Source organism: Pogona vitticeps, chromosome 2 (genome assembly GCF_051106095.1).
Source record: "Pogona vitticeps strain Pit_001003342236 chromosome 2, PviZW2.1, whole genome shotgun sequence".
Taxonomy (NCBI): domain Eukaryota; kingdom Metazoa; phylum Chordata; class Lepidosauria; order Squamata; family Agamidae; genus Pogona; species Pogona vitticeps.
The window spans coordinates 136,464,798-136,482,932 of record NC_135784.1 but is presented as its reverse complement, the minus strand read 5'-3'; the positions used below and the strand labels follow the sequence as shown (position 1 = coordinate 136,482,932).

General features: G+C 42.6%; 1 long non-coding RNA gene across 1 annotated transcript; it reads left to right on the top strand.

Annotated features, from left to right (window-relative positions):
* The first annotated feature begins 5,078 nt into the window (after positions 1–5,078).
* LOC144586921 (uncharacterized) lies at positions 5,079–16,130 on the top strand. Its single transcript, XR_013542033.1, has 3 exons — positions 5,079–7,210; positions 7,980–8,126; positions 16,004–16,130. It is a non-coding gene; the product is annotated as an uncharacterized LOC144586921 (long non-coding RNA).
* The last annotated feature ends 2,005 nt before the right edge of the window (positions 16,131–18,135 follow it).

The window sequence follows — 18,135 nt, the reverse complement described above, 5'->3', positions numbered from 1 at the left end:
TTTGAGGAAGAACAAATAGATAGAGAAAAGCAAGGGAAAGGTACTGATCGTATTGGATCAGACCCTGCATCATTTGTTCAAGGGGAAAAATACCAAAATTAACACAATGCTGCAAGAGGGCCTATACTCTCTGAGGGTGCTGTTGTCCGACATGGAACTACTTCAATAGGGAAACACACCCACACCCACACACCCACAACTGCCCATTCTAATAACCACCACGACAAATTCTCACACAGGGCCTCTGAAACTCCAGATGATGCCATGAATGTTTTTAAACCTCTGCATGTTAAGGGCAAAAACATATTGTAACATGACATCTAGTTTGGCCCTTTGGAACACACAACATTGAGCTACTCCCTCTGAGCCAATTTTAAATCAGCAGCATAATTACTGTAGCACAGGTGACACCCACTCTCAGATTAATTCTCTCTGGGAATTTATTACACAGCTACCTGTCTTTTGCCCAGACACCTTCAGGCCATTGTTCAAATGAAGGCCAAATGCTAGGATGTGAGATTTCTGGGACAACTGGTTTGAACTTGTGCTGAGTGCAAGCATTTGGCCCAGTGAGTTTTACACGTTTCATAGAGTGGAACAAAAACATTCCTCAAGGATTTGGTTCATATTTGGAGGGAGGATTCTGAAAATTGGGAGGAAGGTGCCTTCCCTTCCCATTCGAAGTAGCCCATCCCACCCCCACCGCAGAAGGCTTGCTGCTCCTGCCAGCGGTGGCTCTACAGCCCAACTCTATTCCCAGAAAAGAATATACCTGAGGACGGCGATACATCATAACATGGCCCTATGGCTACAGCCAGCCGCCTTCTCCACTGCACTGCATCCCAACAATGCCTCTGGAATAATGCCGCTTCCTGAACTTGCCCCACTGGGAGAACGACCTTTCTTTTCTTCCCACAGGAATCCTTTCTGGAATGATGTTTCATCATGTTGGCATTATGAGTCCACAAGAGAGTGCATTAACACACATAAGAGAGAGGGGTTATGAATCCCAGCTTTGCCCCAATAATGCCCGATCTCTCTGTGTTGAAGGGGAAGTTCTGCAGTGGGCTTTATTCTCATATTTATGTTCATTCAAGTCGCAGCTTCCTCATGACCAAGAACCCAGAGTGCAGTCAGATGAGCTCTTTTGGAGTGGGCTGGTGCAGGTTATACAGGATTGCTCGGGGCCAGGTGGAGGTGTGATATTTGGTACAATCCTCACATCCAGCTGGCATATTGGAGCTCAGGTGACCCTATTTGGTTTGACTTCCTCCAGTTAGAATTTCCAGTATCATGAAGTGGCTTCATAAATGAGCCACTTCAGAATACAGTACTGACAAATTGAACACTTCCTCTGCTGAGAAACAGCAGAAGTCTTTTTTTCCCCTAAGACTGCAATAGACCATTGATGATGCACTGCATTCGTTTTTTTTTTTTTTAATTGCCTAATCTTATAGGACTGGCCGAGAAACTGCCCACATCTGAATCTGTGGATGACAAGGGGCTCAGAAACATGTGGGCAGAAACACTCTGGGGATTATTTGGTTCACTTCATTGATTGTGTTGTGTGATCACCGGAAAAAGAGGAGCAAACCAACCTGCCCCTGGAGAACACCAAACAGCAGGCTAAATGGCATAAACCGTATGTGTAGCAATCACCCTGCTTTGGCTCAGGTAGAAGATTATTGGGATGTACCAATGAGAGCTGTCGGGAGGCGGAGCCAGAGAAACTAGAAGGGAGGGGTGAGTCTGAGTCTAGTCAGTTCAGCCAGAGACAGAGAAGAGGGAAAGAGTTTGGGGGTTTTGAAGCAGAGAGAGTGTTTAAGGAGTGATTAGTCAGCATGTGACCTGCTAATTAATTAATTGATTAATTAATTAAGATAAAAGAGGTTAAAGTAAAATACTGAAGCTTTGTGTAACTTTAAGAATGTGCTTAAGAACTATTCCTAAAACAACTTATAATCAAAAGACCTGTTTCTGTTTAAAAGTTTAGTACTGAATGGACCTCAGTCTTTCATAGGAGATATAGGTTGATAAAGATATCAACTGGTGTCAGCGTGTTAAAGGGCGTGTTGGGATACTCATGTGAGCCCTGTGTTTGGTGGAATAAGCAGGGGCCACGGGGTAAACGCCACACCGTGGGCTAGATGTCCTTCTGACGGCAACCTCTGTTTCAATACGAATTCATCACTGCAGAATGGGTTCTTCTTCATATTCAAACAAACTAAAGTAGAAGCCCCTTGCAGATATTCTCACTCACCATTAAGAGATTGGGAACACTGCGGATAAGCAACTTGGAAGTGGCACCGATACAGTTATACTGATGGGGATTGGAAACTTATTTGGAAATCCACACCATTTAACTTGCTTTCAGTCGACATAAGAGACTGAAGAAGCTATCTGGAGGAGTAGCAAAACAAGAAGGCCAGTTGCCATAACTCAACTTCCAGATAACCTTACCTGGATGACTGAGAATCTTCACAGGCATAAGAGAATATTGTATAAAACTACTTAATAGGTGGTTTTTAATGATAATTGTGTGCCATCAAGTCAATTCTAACTTACGGCTGTCCCTCTTCATGGTATTCTAGGTAGAGAGTATTCAGGAGTGGTTTACCATTCCCTTCTTCTGGGGGCATCCTGGGGCTGGGCGACTTGCCCATGGTTACACAAGCTGGCTCTTCTCCCAGGAGGCACAGTGGGGGGATTCAAAGTCCCAACGTTTGGCTCCACAGCCAGAAATCTAACTCAATGAGCTATCCAGCCAGCTGTCAGGTGGCCTTTAACTCATATTAAGCTGAGTCAAATTAATAAGGGATCTTCAAGGTTGTGCTGGAGGCAGTATGGCCAAATTGGCTCATATATGCATCTTTGGTGGTTCTGTCCAACAGTTCTACTATTTTGAATATTAATTTTCAAGCAGTAGGAGTTGATACCCCATCACTCTACATAAATGTCTCAAATTCTAAGTTGAATCATTAGAGACTAATTTCCTTGCTTTGTTTAGCAAGCAGACAACTGATTGTGGCCAGCAGGAAAACTGAAGATCACCTCTCACTCTCCCAAATGCCCATTAAGAGTTTGGCATGAGGCTGTTATGGAAAAGCTAAGATTTCAGGTTCATTCCGCAAAAGGGAGGAGGAGGCATTAGGCTCAATTTTGGTTTAATTTGGTTCTTGTGTAACCATACTGGATGTAACTGAGCATGCAGTTACATTATGAAAATACATCAGGAGATGGATCAGGGGTTTTGAAGTTGATTTCAAGACATGTCGTAGTCGTGTGGTTTTTGGGCTGGTGTGTGCACCCTCTTGGAAAACTTTTGATCCATTTTTAAACTGTGCTTCCTATTGGTTGAGGGACCTACATGGGCTTTTTAAATGGTTGCATTTGAGATTTTCTTGCAATCTGGCATAGCACTACTTCAGTATGACAGATAGAAAAAAAATGAAAACAAATTAGGCTGGATATTTCCCTGCAACCTGACAAATGAGCATGAAGACAGACAGACATGTGCACACACACAAACACACACACAGTAGAGAAGGAGAAGGAGCGACTGAAAGGGCAGCTGGGGTGGTGAGATTAAAGGCACACCAATGAATGGCAACTGATGAGAGAAATTGACAAGATCAGTACCCTCTAGGTTTGGGAAGGAAGAAGTGCTTTCCCCCACTCAGCCTTTTTCCCTCTGCTGGCTGTCTTTTAAGATTCGACTGCGAGGTTTTCCTGAAACTCATGATCCTGGCATCCATTACTTGACAAACCCCACAGACAAAATGTGCACTGAGAGAAGCATTCACATATGCCAAAATAATTCAAAATACTGTAAATTGATTCCACAACGTGATTTAAAATAAACAGCCCTCTCACAACCAAGTGAAATACCTCACTTTCCAACTAAAAAACACACTTCCCAGATCAAAACCAAAATCTGCAGTTCCCTGTATGTTGTGTGGTCAGAATATTTTAAATCAATTTCAAATGTGCTAAACCCAATTCAAAAACGTGTTTTTCCCCCATATGTAACTGAGTCCTGAGTTGATAAACGGGTCTCACTATGCATCCAGTTCTTCCACAGTATATGTACAACTCAAAACTATGGAAGGAGGAAGAACTGAACTGCAAAAAGACTTGGCACGGATTACATTCAGCCTTACCTCTCACATACTGCCAAGGTTCATCTGTGGAGACACTTACTAAGTATAAGCCATTAGCGTCTACTGACGCTCCTGCCTTGTCCCCAGTGTCTGGTTACATGACTGGGACGTGATTCCCCCGTGTTGCTCTTAGGATCAGGCTGAAACTACATATCTATGAGGCACATAGTTATCTATATGCCAAGATTTTGCACATGATCTAAGGAACTTTGCAGAGCTGGGTTCAATGGAAAGACTATTCATATACAGGTGTGTATACGCATACCTGTTTTCTTGCAAGTGTTCAATATTGAATCTGTGGAGGAAGGGCATGGAGCTGCATGGTCTCGGTGGTGAGGCCTGCTGCACAGACCTTCCAGTGCTTCCAGTCAAGAAGGGTTGATGGTAACACTTCCTGTCTCCACAGTTAACGGTTGCCAGGTCTTTCCACAGCCACTGCATCCCTCTAGCTCAGTGCTTCCCAAGCCTGGGTCCCCAGATGTTCTTGGACTACAACTCCCTGAAGAACTTCACCACTAGCTGTGCTGGCCAGGATTTCTGGGTGTTGTGGTCCAATAACTTCTGGGGACCTGAGTTTGGGAACCATTGCTCTAGAGCAGATTCCTTTGCTTCCTTGTGGCATCTCCGGCAGAGACTGTCTTGAGCATTGCTGCCCTTTGGGTGTTTGAAGCAAAACACTGCAGCAGCACCTAGTGGCAGGGCCAATGAATAGCATCACTGTTTACACAAGCCTATTTCTTCAAAGAGCTCGAGGTAAAGAGTACAAAAGGATTAACAAATAGGCCAGTAAGGGGGGGGAAATCTAAATACTAATATTCCTTTCAAGGCACCATGTGACACCTCACATGTTTTTCTTTTTAAAAAGTGCCACCTATTCTTCAGCTATGGAATAACGCTGGTGCTGTGAATCTGAAGGTTTGAAACTGAAGCAGTAAGAGCAGGTTTCATTTCCATAACTATGGGCCCTTGCAGGTTTCTTTTGTCTTCTTCTGTAATTTTGGTTTGTTGTTGTGTGCTCAGACTGACATCCTTCCTCACAGATTGTGTAAATATGTCACCCTGACTGTCAATACCTCTAGAACAGGGACAGGCAACTCTGCCCCTTCTCTGCCAATGATGTTGGTGATGTTTTTAAACTTCAGGTCCCATAATCCTTCACCATAAACTATACTGGGTAGGACTGCTGGGAGTTATAAGTAAATAATGAATGACTGAATAATCAGTTCAGAGATCTAAAGCAGCCCACCACTGCGCCACCTGTTTTTGTTACCCCTGTTGCTGCTTCTCCTACAAGTAGCAATAATGCTACACCCAAGGAACCAGAAGGAGTGGTTCCTAAACCTTGATCCTCAGATCTCACCAGACTTCAGCTTCTAGACATTCCTGTCAACATGGCCAACGGCCAGGAAATCTGGGAGTCGTCTCAGAATCCATGGAAACCCAGGTCTGAAACGACACCATGTTGGATCTTTTCAAAAGATGTTTCCTTGCTGTTATGACGAACTGGTTATAGCTTGTCCTGAGATGTTCATGATACAAATTCCAGTGAAAGCAAAATGCTCTTTAAGCATCTTTAGTGCACAGCATAACCATTTCAATATGGTTGAAATGGAGTGGAGGGGAACAGGAGGTGCTAACATGTTTCAGCTTCTAATATAAGGAAACAACTACGGAAATGCAACCAGATATATTTAAAGCATAAATTCATTTCTGCTCAAAAATAAAAACAGGCATAAGAGTCTTTTTTCTTTCTCCCGTGCCCCTTCAAGCAAGTATATATTTGGAATATATATAGATCTGAAATTTCTTCGACCTTCTAGAACCATATAGTGGAAAGTTTCTAGAGATGTGCGGAGAAACCATATTTACTTAAGGTAGGAAAAAGCCCTCTTCTTATGGTTGGGGCTGTGACCCAATGCAAATTTTATTTTATTGAAATAAACAGTAGTGAACAAATCCCTCTTATTCCAGCTCACCTTCACAGGTATGTTTCTAAAATCCTTGACTTGTGTCTCCATCAAATCACAAATCCCCCTCTTTAAAAATGTTCTCCAGCCAGCTTTTCCCCAGGACCATAGGAAGGTGCCTTATGCTGAGTCAAACTATCAATTCATTTAGCCCTGTATTATCTATATTAGCAGCTCTTAGGGGTCCAAGTCCAGAACTCCACACCACTGGATCTTAGAGAGCCATACTAGATCCTGGGGCTCACCATCCCCAAAGGCATTTCTCTTAATTTAAACTGGAAAAGGCCCCTGTGCACTCCCGTGGGATGTTAAGGAGTTAGTTTTGTCTAAGCGTTGGGGTGCCCGGAGGGTCAAATGGCCATAATGGGGCAACATTCCCGTCCAAAACTCCTAGAAGGTAACGGGGGCTAATGGTTTTCACTGGGATGAAAGGACAATGAGCCCAGGATTGCAAGGGATGCATTGGCGTCTTAAATAGGAGTAGCACTTTGCTCACCCCAATGACTTGTCGAAGCTCCCTTATATTTCACACAGAAATTGACACTAAGGGTAGAGTTCATGAATCTACAATATCCAAAGCTTGAATCCTTCTTATGCTGTAAACTCAAAGGATGCTTCAAATTCAGGAATTTTCTTCCTGCCTCACTCCCCCCAGGTCTTTTGTTCATTCTTACACCATAAGGAAAAAGTTGTTGTTTTTGTTGTTTAGTTGTTTAGTCGTGTCCGACTCTTCGTGACCCCATGGACCAGAGCACGCCAGGACCTCCAGTCTTCCACTGCCTCCCGGAGTTGGGTCAAATTCATGTTGGTCGCTTCGGTGACCCTGTCCATCCATCTCGTCCTCGGTCGTCCCCTTCTCCTCTCGCCTTCACACTTTCCTAACATCAGCGTCTTTTCCAGGGAGTCTTCTCTTGTCATGAGATGGCCAAAGTATTGGAGCCTCAGCTTCAGGATCTGTCCTTGCAGTGAGCAGTAACCTGCTGTAAACATCTTTTTCTCCGAATCAAAGTAATGAACCACATTCTTGCATGCAGAAGATGAAGGAAGAAGGCTTTATCTGTGACTATCCTGCATCAACCAGAGGTGGGCTGGATGAATGGTGTTAGTGTTTTAAGCTGGAATAATAGCTCAGGTGTGCACTAGTTTCAATGGCATACACTCCGTGTGTTGATTCCGGCGGACAGGCCCACTTGGGACTGGAGTCCCTCACTGATTCTAATAGCCACCCAGCACTAAGGGAGAAGTGCAAATCACTAAGAAAATAGGGTGCCATTCCATACCCTACCATATTGCCTAAATAATGCATCTGTTAAGAATTTGTCCCTTAACAGTCACAATGTCCTTGCATTTCAGATATTTGGTGAACATGGAAAGCCTGATAGAATTAGCATGGGCACCTTTGGGAAACTTCATGGCCTAATTTCCCCACCAACACCACCACAAGACGCACCAGGTTCAGAAATTAACCAAAACCTGGCATACCCACCCACCTACCACTCATTCAAAGGGTAGCCATAAATCACAGGTGACTTGATAGCATGTACCAACAGCAATGTACTATTTGCACTTATTGTGACTGATCCATTAAAACTTTACTCTGGCATAAATCTGTTAGCCTTTTAAAGTGCCACAACATCTTGACTTTTTTCCTCATTTTTTATCCTTTTCTTTAATTTTGCCAGTCTTATTTAGCTTATTATTTGCCTTTTTAAATACACTTTCCTAATTTTTTAAAAAAAAAGTCTAGGAAAGAACTGGCTTCATCTTTGTCACTTCATCTACAAGTGCCTTGATTATCTGGTCGTTAATTCCTCATGTACATATATTATGCTTTTGTATGGTTTTGTAATAGATATGCCATTTTTCTGGACTAGCGGTATCAGACAGACAACAGCTTCTCCTTCGGCAAAACGCAGCACCGTTTGCCCTCAAAGCACGTACATTCCAGATGGATCCATTCCTTCAACACAAGACAAGTAGCTTCCAGACAGATGTAGAGGTATGTGTCCGCAACAAGCATGTTAACTATATAAGTAAATTGTTTTAAAATAAGTAGTTGTTAAGGCAGCTCTGGGATGAGGGCCAAAAAAATTAATTAGATAAATATGCTGGTGAGTCTGTGCAGACCACAGGATATGTTCTTCAGTGCATTCAAACAAGCTAAACGATTCCTCTATTTGCAAATGGAAAAGTAAACTGTCATCATCCCTCTGCAACAAGTAATCTCTGAATTAGGCCTGAGTCACAGGTACATGTTCTGGGAATATAATATTAGCTATCTGAGAACAAAACACACACACACACACACACACACACACACACACACACACACACACACACACACACACACACACACACACACACACACACACACACACACACACACACACACACACACACACACACACACACACACACACACACACACACACACACACACACCAAAAACCTTTGACTCACGTCTACACAGACGGGCAATGGATTCTGATTCCTCAGAATATAACCTGTAAGCAGAAGCCATAATAACTATGGCCTCTTGGCTGGCTGCAGTAGCAGATTTGAGCTCCTGTCTGTCTCCAAAGTTGGTATGGTGGTCATTTGATGCTATATGATTAGATCAGAGCTAACTTTTCATTGCAGCTTCATTTCATACTTCACGGTGCCATCAAAAGAGAGTGTTAAGCAACAGACCTGGCTGGATTTTTTTTCCTCTTCCTCATATTGCTTTCTTCCCACACGTGTTTCAGTCAGCTGCAATAACCCCCAACAAGAGAGGAGATATTTTCCCACGAATTGTAATAGCTACCTGTTGTCAGAGCTAATGGGTCTGTTGTGGGCAACAGCTGGGGATGATGAGCTGCTCCAGTGCAAGCCACAGGCAGGTGGTGAACCAACAGGAATTCCACTCCACAGCTTGGCTCAGGACTCGGAGGTTACGTCAGGCTGAAGAAGGAGTGGCTGCTCCTGTACCTACACGGCCGGCCAGCCATCCACCCATTAACAAGCAGACTGTGTGAGAGGCAACAGAATTCGGATTCCAGGCCATTCAAAACTAACCTGGGAGCAAGTGCCATTGAGTTAGGAGGAAGAAAATGAATTGAGCACTGGGGGCAGGGGAAAAGGAAATGGACATAAATTATACTTATTGAGAAACTTTATATACTTTGCACCTTTCATTTATTCCAGGTACAAATATCTGTACTTGGCCAGAGGTTTCAAGGGCAACTATAATGGCAAAAAAGAAAAAAAAGGGGGGGGGAGAAGAACATGTTTTTAGGGGAACAATTATTCAGGATAGGGGAGCAAGAGTGTAGAAGTCCATGCCTCTGAGCTTTACAAGTCAAGCCAGTCTTCCTTGTGATCCACAGTCACGAGTCTAAAATGCCCTATTGGGCCAGGAGAATATCATTAAAAAGGCACATTTTGAGTCTTTTGAAACTTTTCATCAAGATCAGCATTACGAAACTTGAGATTGGGGAGAATCAGAAAAATTCAACAGCCATCCTGGCCAAATATTATGGTCATGGGACATGCAGGCTTCAAATAGAGAGTGTGGTGTTACAGACCATAGCCACCTTGAAGTATGGTATTACAGGGCGTACCTTGAGGAATGAAGCATCCATTGTCTGTCTCTCTAGACAAAGGGCTTGCAGTCAGAGGGCCAGCAGGGAGACAGTGAGGACTTCATCTTTCTGCAAACATTAGGTAAGGCTCATAATTTGGTCTCAGTTTATTGCTTTGGCCTTATGCACTGCCTAAAGTGAGTGTACTGTACTTCTGCTTCAAGGCATCACAGGAACCAAATCAACAGATAGTTCACTGAATGCATGCAAGCCATTTGTCTAAAGAGACAAGACAGATTCTTGATTATACATCTCTAAAGAAAAGTTCAGAAATATATCGTAATTCATCGAAATATGACTCTAAAGAAAATTCAAAGAAGCTAGAATATGTTTTGGAAAAGACATCAGAATTTTGGAATGAAGAACTGGTGGAACTGCAGAATTCTCCACTCATATGCCTGGATTTTTGGAAATGTGCACCTTCTCATCCTTTTTACATTTTCAGCCCAGGAAATGCCAGTGTTGATGTTGACAATGAAGACACTGAAATAGTTGAGACATTTTGTATACCTTGGTTCAGTCATCTGTCTAAATGGAGACTCCAGCCAAGAAAATCAGATGAAGACTGGGACTTGGAAGAGCAGCAATGAAAGAGTTCGAAAAGATCATCAAATGTAAGGACCTGTCACTGGAGACCAAGATCAAGTTCATCCATGGTCTTGTATTCCCAGTCATCATGTATGGGTGTGAATACCCTGTTTCTCAAAAAAATAAGACTTAACCTGAAAATAGGCCCTAGTATGACTTTTCAAGATGCTCGTAATACAAGCCCTATCCCAAAAATAAGCCCCAGTTAAGTGAAACCCCGCCCTCCACCATTGTGCAGCATTATGCAGCAACCAGAAGGAGATGACTTGACTGTATTTGAATAAATATAGATTACTGTACATGAAAAAAATAAAACATCTGAAAATAAGCCCTAATGCGTTTTTGGAGCAAAAATCAATATAGGACCCTGTCTTATTTTCAGGGAAACATGGTAGTTAAGAAAAGTGACAGCGGAGGGAAAAAAAGTTTCATTTGAAATGTGCTGAATGAGACCTTTATGGATACCCTGGACTACGAGAAAGACAAACAAGGGAGTTATAGATAGTTCAAATCAAGCCTGAACTATCTCTGGAGTAAAAAAAAAAATTGAAACTAAGTTTGTCCTACTTTGTGAGAACATTATGAGAAGACAGGCTTCTCTAGAAAAGACAATGCTAGGAAAAGTTGAAGGTAGCAGGAAAAGAGGAAGAAGAAATAGGAGATGGATTGACTCCCCAAAGGAAGCCACAGGCTTGAGCTTGTGAGAGCTGAGCCAGGTTGTTGAGGACAGGACATTTTGGGGACCACTGGTTCATGGGATCGCCGTATGTCGAGGGTGACTTAATGGCACCATAGCAACAACAAACAGAAAACATGTTTGCAACATGAAGTATTAATGAGTCCTTATTTTAAAAGTTCCATCAGATGTTTACTGACTTGTGGGTTTTGGTCCTTGGCTTGATATTTCAAGAAACAGAAGACAACATAGGGCGTGATCACATGGGCACAGAGCCCACACTTTCAACTGCAGTACTTGTGGTGCCGTCCTGTGTGAACTATTTGCCAGAGATCACATGATGTACAAGTAATAGTGCTTGAGCTTAACCCTAAACTGTGTCCAAGCTGGGCCCTTTTGGTCCAGCAGGAGGGCTACTCTCCTTGGGGCAGGGTGGCTGGACTGGAGTGATTCCCCAAGAGATTCTTTAAGAGAGATTGCTCCCAGCAAAAGATGCAGTTAGACAAGATCCTTTGTCATCCCACAATCGCATCTGTAGTTCTAGACAGATAAAATTTGGTCATCTCTTTTTTTTTTCTAAATGAAGAGTACCCTCTACAGGCAGACAGTGACATCATTTCCCCTTGAATTATACAGAAATGGTTTTTCACCCCTTGATTTTTAGTCTCTTGCTAGTCTAATATAATGGGGAAGAGAGCATTGATTTTTCAAAGGACCCTTGCATCTTGGCAATCATATTTTGTAAGGCAGGGAATCTTAGCAGTTTGTTGAAACACAGCAAAATATAGACATGCTATGAGAAAAAGGAGAGCAATAATGTTGTGGATCCATAAACGAGGCAGATTGAACATATGGAAAAAATCCACTCCAAAAACACCTGGACTTTCTTACCCCTAGTGTAATCATTATAGGGAAAAGATACTGTCGCAAGAGATGACAATTCAAGAATCACAAGGCCTCTGAACCCTACCTGTTTTCTTTTAAATGAAGTCACCACACTGTAGATAGGAAGATAGACTGGAAATAGATTCTATTTAAATGTGGCAACAGCTGGGGTTTTTTTAAAGTATAAGACACGTGAGGACCACCACATCTTATCCATAATTTTCTAATACTGTTGTCAAGTCACACATGATAATACAGACAAGATGCCCAGATAAATGCCATAGTTGCACCTGTCTATGCATTTACGCATTTCCGGTGTAACACCTGAAGATGGGAACTCAGACTGTGGTTTTCCCACAGGCATCTGGTTGACCACTGTGGGAAACAAGATGATGAATTAGATTTCTCTTTGGCACGTCCTGCAGTGCTCTGCTGATCTTCTTAAGTGAATTCCCTTCTGGGGAACAGATGTGTCCTTTCTGGGGATGAGTTGAAAGAAAGGAGAAATTAGATATCCATATATATAGCTTCCTCTCAACTCTGTGCTGATTTCATAATCTTAACCTGTTCCTCCATCAGTGATTTCCAAAGTTACTCTCATGTGCCACCTCCCTTTTCTGTTTTTACCAAACTTCAAGCCGCTGTTCTGATGGACTGATTCTTCTCATTTATTTTTTTGATCAGTGGATCCATGATTGTTTTACCTATGCATCAAATATATATGGGTGTCTATGTGGTGTGGTGAATACTAGGGGCTCCATTTTTAGCCGTTCAGCCACACTAGTCTATTGCCTCTGGGACTCAGTGAAACCCAGAAGGCTGAATTGTGATGATGATGGCTATGGAACCAGCCTGACACTGATGGTACCAGCACGCCAGTCTTTCCTGACATTGGCTGTACTTATGGGAAAACCAACATCCGCAAGGCTGGGGACTGCACTAGCAAACCTACCTTGCAAGGTAGGAACACTACCACTCCCACAAAAAGAAACAAAACTCTCGGTAGTTAGGCAGGCAAGGGACAAGGTGAGATTTAGTACTGCAGACCCTGAGAGTACTAAAGAGTCAGTCATCAGAGCCATGGAGTGGAGACATTTTTACTGCACACTCTTATTAAAGTAAAGCAAAATATCAACAAAGGCAACATGGTTTCAAAACACATCAAAGGGCAAAAAAGGCAATACTTCTCTACCTAATACTAATTTATTAGCAGAGAGGACAGCAGAGCTCTGAGGCATGCAGGTGAACACAGCATCTCCACAAATGATATACAATATACAAAATGTAGTAAATGCCTTTTGAAGTCAAATAGTCTTCTGAAGGAGGATCCGTCATTTCTACCTCATTCTTGTCCTCCCTGAATTATTTTCCTTAGCAGCCCCTTTGCCTGGTCTTGCCGATCATAGTAGTGTAATATTACATGAGAACTAGTAGTTGGGTTTCTATAGTTTTCTCTGTCTTCCCCATCCATTTATCCTTTTGTATCATGTCCGCGGAATTGTGTGCCAAAGTTTTAAAGGGTCTACCACTTATGCATTGCATTTATGAATTATTTGCCTCATCCCGGTAAATTTAGGTTGTATCGAACAATACACTAGTGAAAAAGTATAACAAGGTGTTCTTGTTCCACTTAATTGTCAGCATAACTTGTACAAGCAATGCTGAGATGAATGAGTTGCAATGAGTGTTGCAATAATTTGTGAAAGGCCTGGTGGAGGAGCTTGCTCAAGTAGAATCAAAGTTCTGCAGGAAATTAGGCGTCTGCAGTCAACAAAAGCTTTGCCCAAATGGCATGCACCATTGGATATGATCCCAAATGGATGGATGGGTGGATCGGTTGATCGATAGAAAGATCAATAAATAGAATAAGAATAAACTTGGGGCCAACTTATTTTATTTATTTTATATTTTATTTATTTAATTTATACCCCGCCTATCTGGCCCACCGGACCACTCTAGGCGGCTATTTTACAGTCATGTCACCTTCTTCTGGTTGCTGCACAAGGGTGGAGGGCAGGGTTTCACTTAACTGGGGCTTATTTTGGGGGGTAGGACTTATATTACGAGCATCCTGAAAAATCAAACTAGGGCTCATTTCCAGATTACTACATTAAGGTGATATGTCTGCAAACTCGTTCAAGAAAGCAGTTGGCAATTACTAAAGTGGTCGCTTGTCATTACTTCAACATCTGAACATCCATAAAGTGGGATGCATTGGGCCACTGTGAAGCTGTGGCAGTGGCTTGGAAATGTATGGGATGAGCGGCAATCTAAAAATCATGGTGAAATGCAGCATCTCTATAGCCGCTGCTAAGAAAACCAGGGTGAAAATGGTGAGTGCCCACTTTGCGCTACCCACTGAAAATGTCAAACTCCTTTTGCTTTGGAGTAGTGGTTCCCAACCTTGGGTTCAACTCCCAGAAATCCTGGCCAGCACAGTTAGTGATAAAGGCTTCTGGGAGTTTTAGTCTAAGAACATCTGGGGATCCAAAGTTAGGAAACCACTGGCTTAGAGGTTTAAAAGGAAAATTGAAATGCAAACTTCAATGCCTCCCCAGCTGGTGCATGCAAGGCTGTTCTTCCTGCACATTTAGAGCTTTATTAGATTAGGCTGTAAATGTCTTGCAAGCATTTCCCAGCACCCGCGTAATAAAGAAACCTTGGGAGTGATGGACGAACAATAAGCACAGTGTTTGTTTTCATACAACCAAATGGAACATCTGCTGTTTTGCATGCCTTATTGATATAAATCCAATCAGTCCAGTTGGTTTCATTTTGTGCCAGCAGGATTACTAAACAAATGTTCTTTTGGGTGCATGGCTAGCTACTCTACTTCATATTCATCAGAGCAGTGACACTGGAGGAGGAAGGCAAAAGGTTGACTCAGCCTTCCATCCTTCCGAGGTCGGTAAAATGAGTACCCAGCTTGCTGGGGGGGCAATGTGTAGCCTGTATAATTAAAAAAATTGTAAACCGCCCGGAGAGTGCTTGTAGCGCTATGGGGCGGTATATAAGTCCAATAAATAAATAAATAAATAAATAAATAAATAAATAAATAAATAAATAAATAAATAAATAAATAAATAAATAAATAAATAAATAAATAAATAAAGGCTTCAGCTTCCTAACTTTGTACTATCCCCCTTCCCCACAAGCAGCTGCTAGCCCAGAGGTGGAGAGCATGCAGGACTCTATGTATATATTTTTAGTTTTGAGGAGGGATGCCCAGTCACATCTTTACATGAGGACCAATTATATGCATCCATCCCGCCTTGTCGTTTTATCCGGCCCATTCCTTTTAGCCCATGCACGCATGCATGCACGGGGGGGGCAGGCGGAGGTGCATGCATGTGTGCAGGCATCCGGGCGGGCAGGCGGGTTGTATGTGTGGGCAGGTGTACGCACATTCTTTCGACCCTCAAAAATGTGGAAAATATACAATGTGGCCCTCATACTCAAAAGCTTGGAGACCCCTGCTCTACCATGAAGCTACTATGAGTAGCTGGTTGTTGTGGGTTTTTCGAGCTCTTTGGCCAGCATCTTCAGAGGACAGTGTATTATTATTATATTTCTGTCTGTGCTCTGTTCTGACTCCTGTCCTCTGAAGATGCCGGCCACAGAGACTGGCGAAATGTTAGGAAGAACATCCTTCAGAACACGGCCAAAGAGCCCGAAAAACCCACAACAACCATTGGATCCCGGCCGTGAAAGCCTTCGCAAATACTATGAGTAGCACTTGGCAAAATGAAAAACTTCAAGTGATCCAGTTCAAGATCTTCTCCTCATTGGACAATTTGGTCTAAATTCAGCTACACTTAAGTAAACGTTCTTCAATCATATATAAAAGGAAATGCCTCTTTGCTATGAGAGACTAGGCCTGCCTGTTTTGTGTTTATCGGAATCTGAAAACCAGAGAAAAAGATAAGAGATAATAATACTTGCAGTGTTCATAATGTTGGTTTTCCAGTCAATTCCAGAAGTTCTTAAGAAGAGAACAAAGCCACCAATCATAGATATTGTCCAATACAATCTGGAAGAATAGCCTTGTTAAGTCTTTTGGCGTTAACACAAATGTGGCAACAATAAATCTCTTTGCCTATTCAGATGCTGTCGGACATTTCATCTGATACATGGTGATACAGGACATCTTCCAGAAAGAAAATATGACAATATGTGTTCCAGTTTGATGAGAGTAACTCACCAATTCATTATATAAAGCACTACTTTTGACATGATAAAGCTTGTTACTCATTATCAGAAGAATCCATGCCTAAAAGATCAATGGGCCAAGTTCAGACCAAAATGGTCATTATTCTTACTTCTGTTCTAATATAGAGAGGAGATATTTCCATGAAGGTAATGAGGTAGGTTCTTTTCTCCTTGCTTGGAAGATGATTCTGACATGTTTTGTTTTGTTTTTTATCATTTTATCTGCTAGGCTGTGCAAAGTAGCAACCACTATTACATGTGTCAAACTGACATTTCAGGAGAGAGATATCTGTCTCCTTCTACTAGATGATTCATGTCATACTAGGCAGAAGTTTCTTTACTAATGAGGAAGACTATACAGTACATCAATAGAGGGATCTGTTTAGTGGAGTACTATTTCCTATTAGGTAGGAATACCTAGTAGGGATACTGTTCGCCGAGCTAGAAACCAGATGTCACATAGCACCTGTAAGACTAATTGGTTTTTCTTTTTCATAGGTTTTTGTGTTTCCAAACACAATTCTTCAAATGAATATAGTGGCTGCATCTCTTGGGGGGGGGGGAGTGTGGATTGTGAAGTGGTGTCACTGAGGTTCAGCTATGTTCTCTAGCTCCCACTAAGAATATGCGTAGTGCCTCATGAAAATTTGCCACCTTTATTTTAGCAGAAAGCATAATTAAAGCCTAGAGTCTTTAACTACCATAGACACATGCATGCAATAACAGGTGATGCTTTTATTGGACCACTAAAAAACAGAACAAAACAAAACGAAGAGCCAGCTTTCAATGAGAAATCACCTCTTCAGGCTGTGCACCAAGTTATTGTGGGTGATTCCAAAATTATATGCTTTCATTAAAGTCCCAGAGTCTCATGGCCATTTTTGGGGCCAGGTTACGTTTCTTAGATCTAAATGGCTACAGTCTGCAAGAGGCCGGGGGGGGGGGGGAAGTGTGGCTTCAAATCCCTCTCCAGCTTGGAATTTATCACCCAACTCTTTAAACAAAGAGCAGCTCTTTAAACAAAGAGCAGCCAAGCAGTCTGACTTCCCTCATTTCCCCCTTCCGTCTTCTTTTGAAACTTTGTTTGACTAGAGAAAACAAGAAAACCCAGAGACATTCAACCCAAAAGCTTGACAAAGTCTGGAAATTCCATGACAGGAGAGCAAACTGGGTGAGCTGGCAGCCTTGGCAGGCGAGGCACTCCGTGAACAGTGAAGCTTTCCCACTCTTGTGGGTCTAGAGCAGTGGTTCCCAACCTCGGGTCCCCAGAAGTTGTTGTTATGCTGCCACTCCTAGAAACCCTGGCCCAGCACAGCTAGTGGTGAAGTCTTCTGGGAGTTTTATTCCAAGAACATCTAGGAACCCAAGGTTGGGAACCAATGCTCTAGCACAGTGATCCCCAACCTTGGGCCTCCAGATGTTCTTGGACTTCATCTCCCAGAAATCCTGGCTAGCAGAGGTGGTGATGAAGGTTTCTGGGAGTTGTAGTCCAAGAACATCTGGAGGCCCAAGGTTGGGGACTGCTGCTCTAGCGCAATTCTACAGTCCCGGGAGGCCTGGAAGCCTTACAAAATTAAGAAGGCTGCTAGAGTCAGGGCTGAGGCAAAGTGGCCTCATACAGTTCTCCACATTATTTGTGGATTATGACATTGGAGGGGTGTTGAATATTTACCAGGCAAGGGTACAACATGATTCAACTAAGGCTAAAATGAAAATTCACAGAGCATTTTTCTGAACAAAAAAAAAATTGGCGCAAGGACAGTCAAGAACCAGGTAGAACAAGACTGGTAGCTCTTCCTGAGGGACAGCATCTTTTAAAGTTGTTAAATCCAGTATGTAGTGAGGTCCCTCCCTCCCCCCCATTGATTTTTCTGTAAAATTCCTTCCTACTGATGATAAGAAAGCAGACATAGAGAGCTACTTTACCCTGACAATATCAATCTGCCTAGTTCAGTATTTTCTCTCCTCTGGCTGATGGTGGCCTTCTGAGAGGCCTTTCCCATCTGTTACGACGTGGTCCCTCAGCT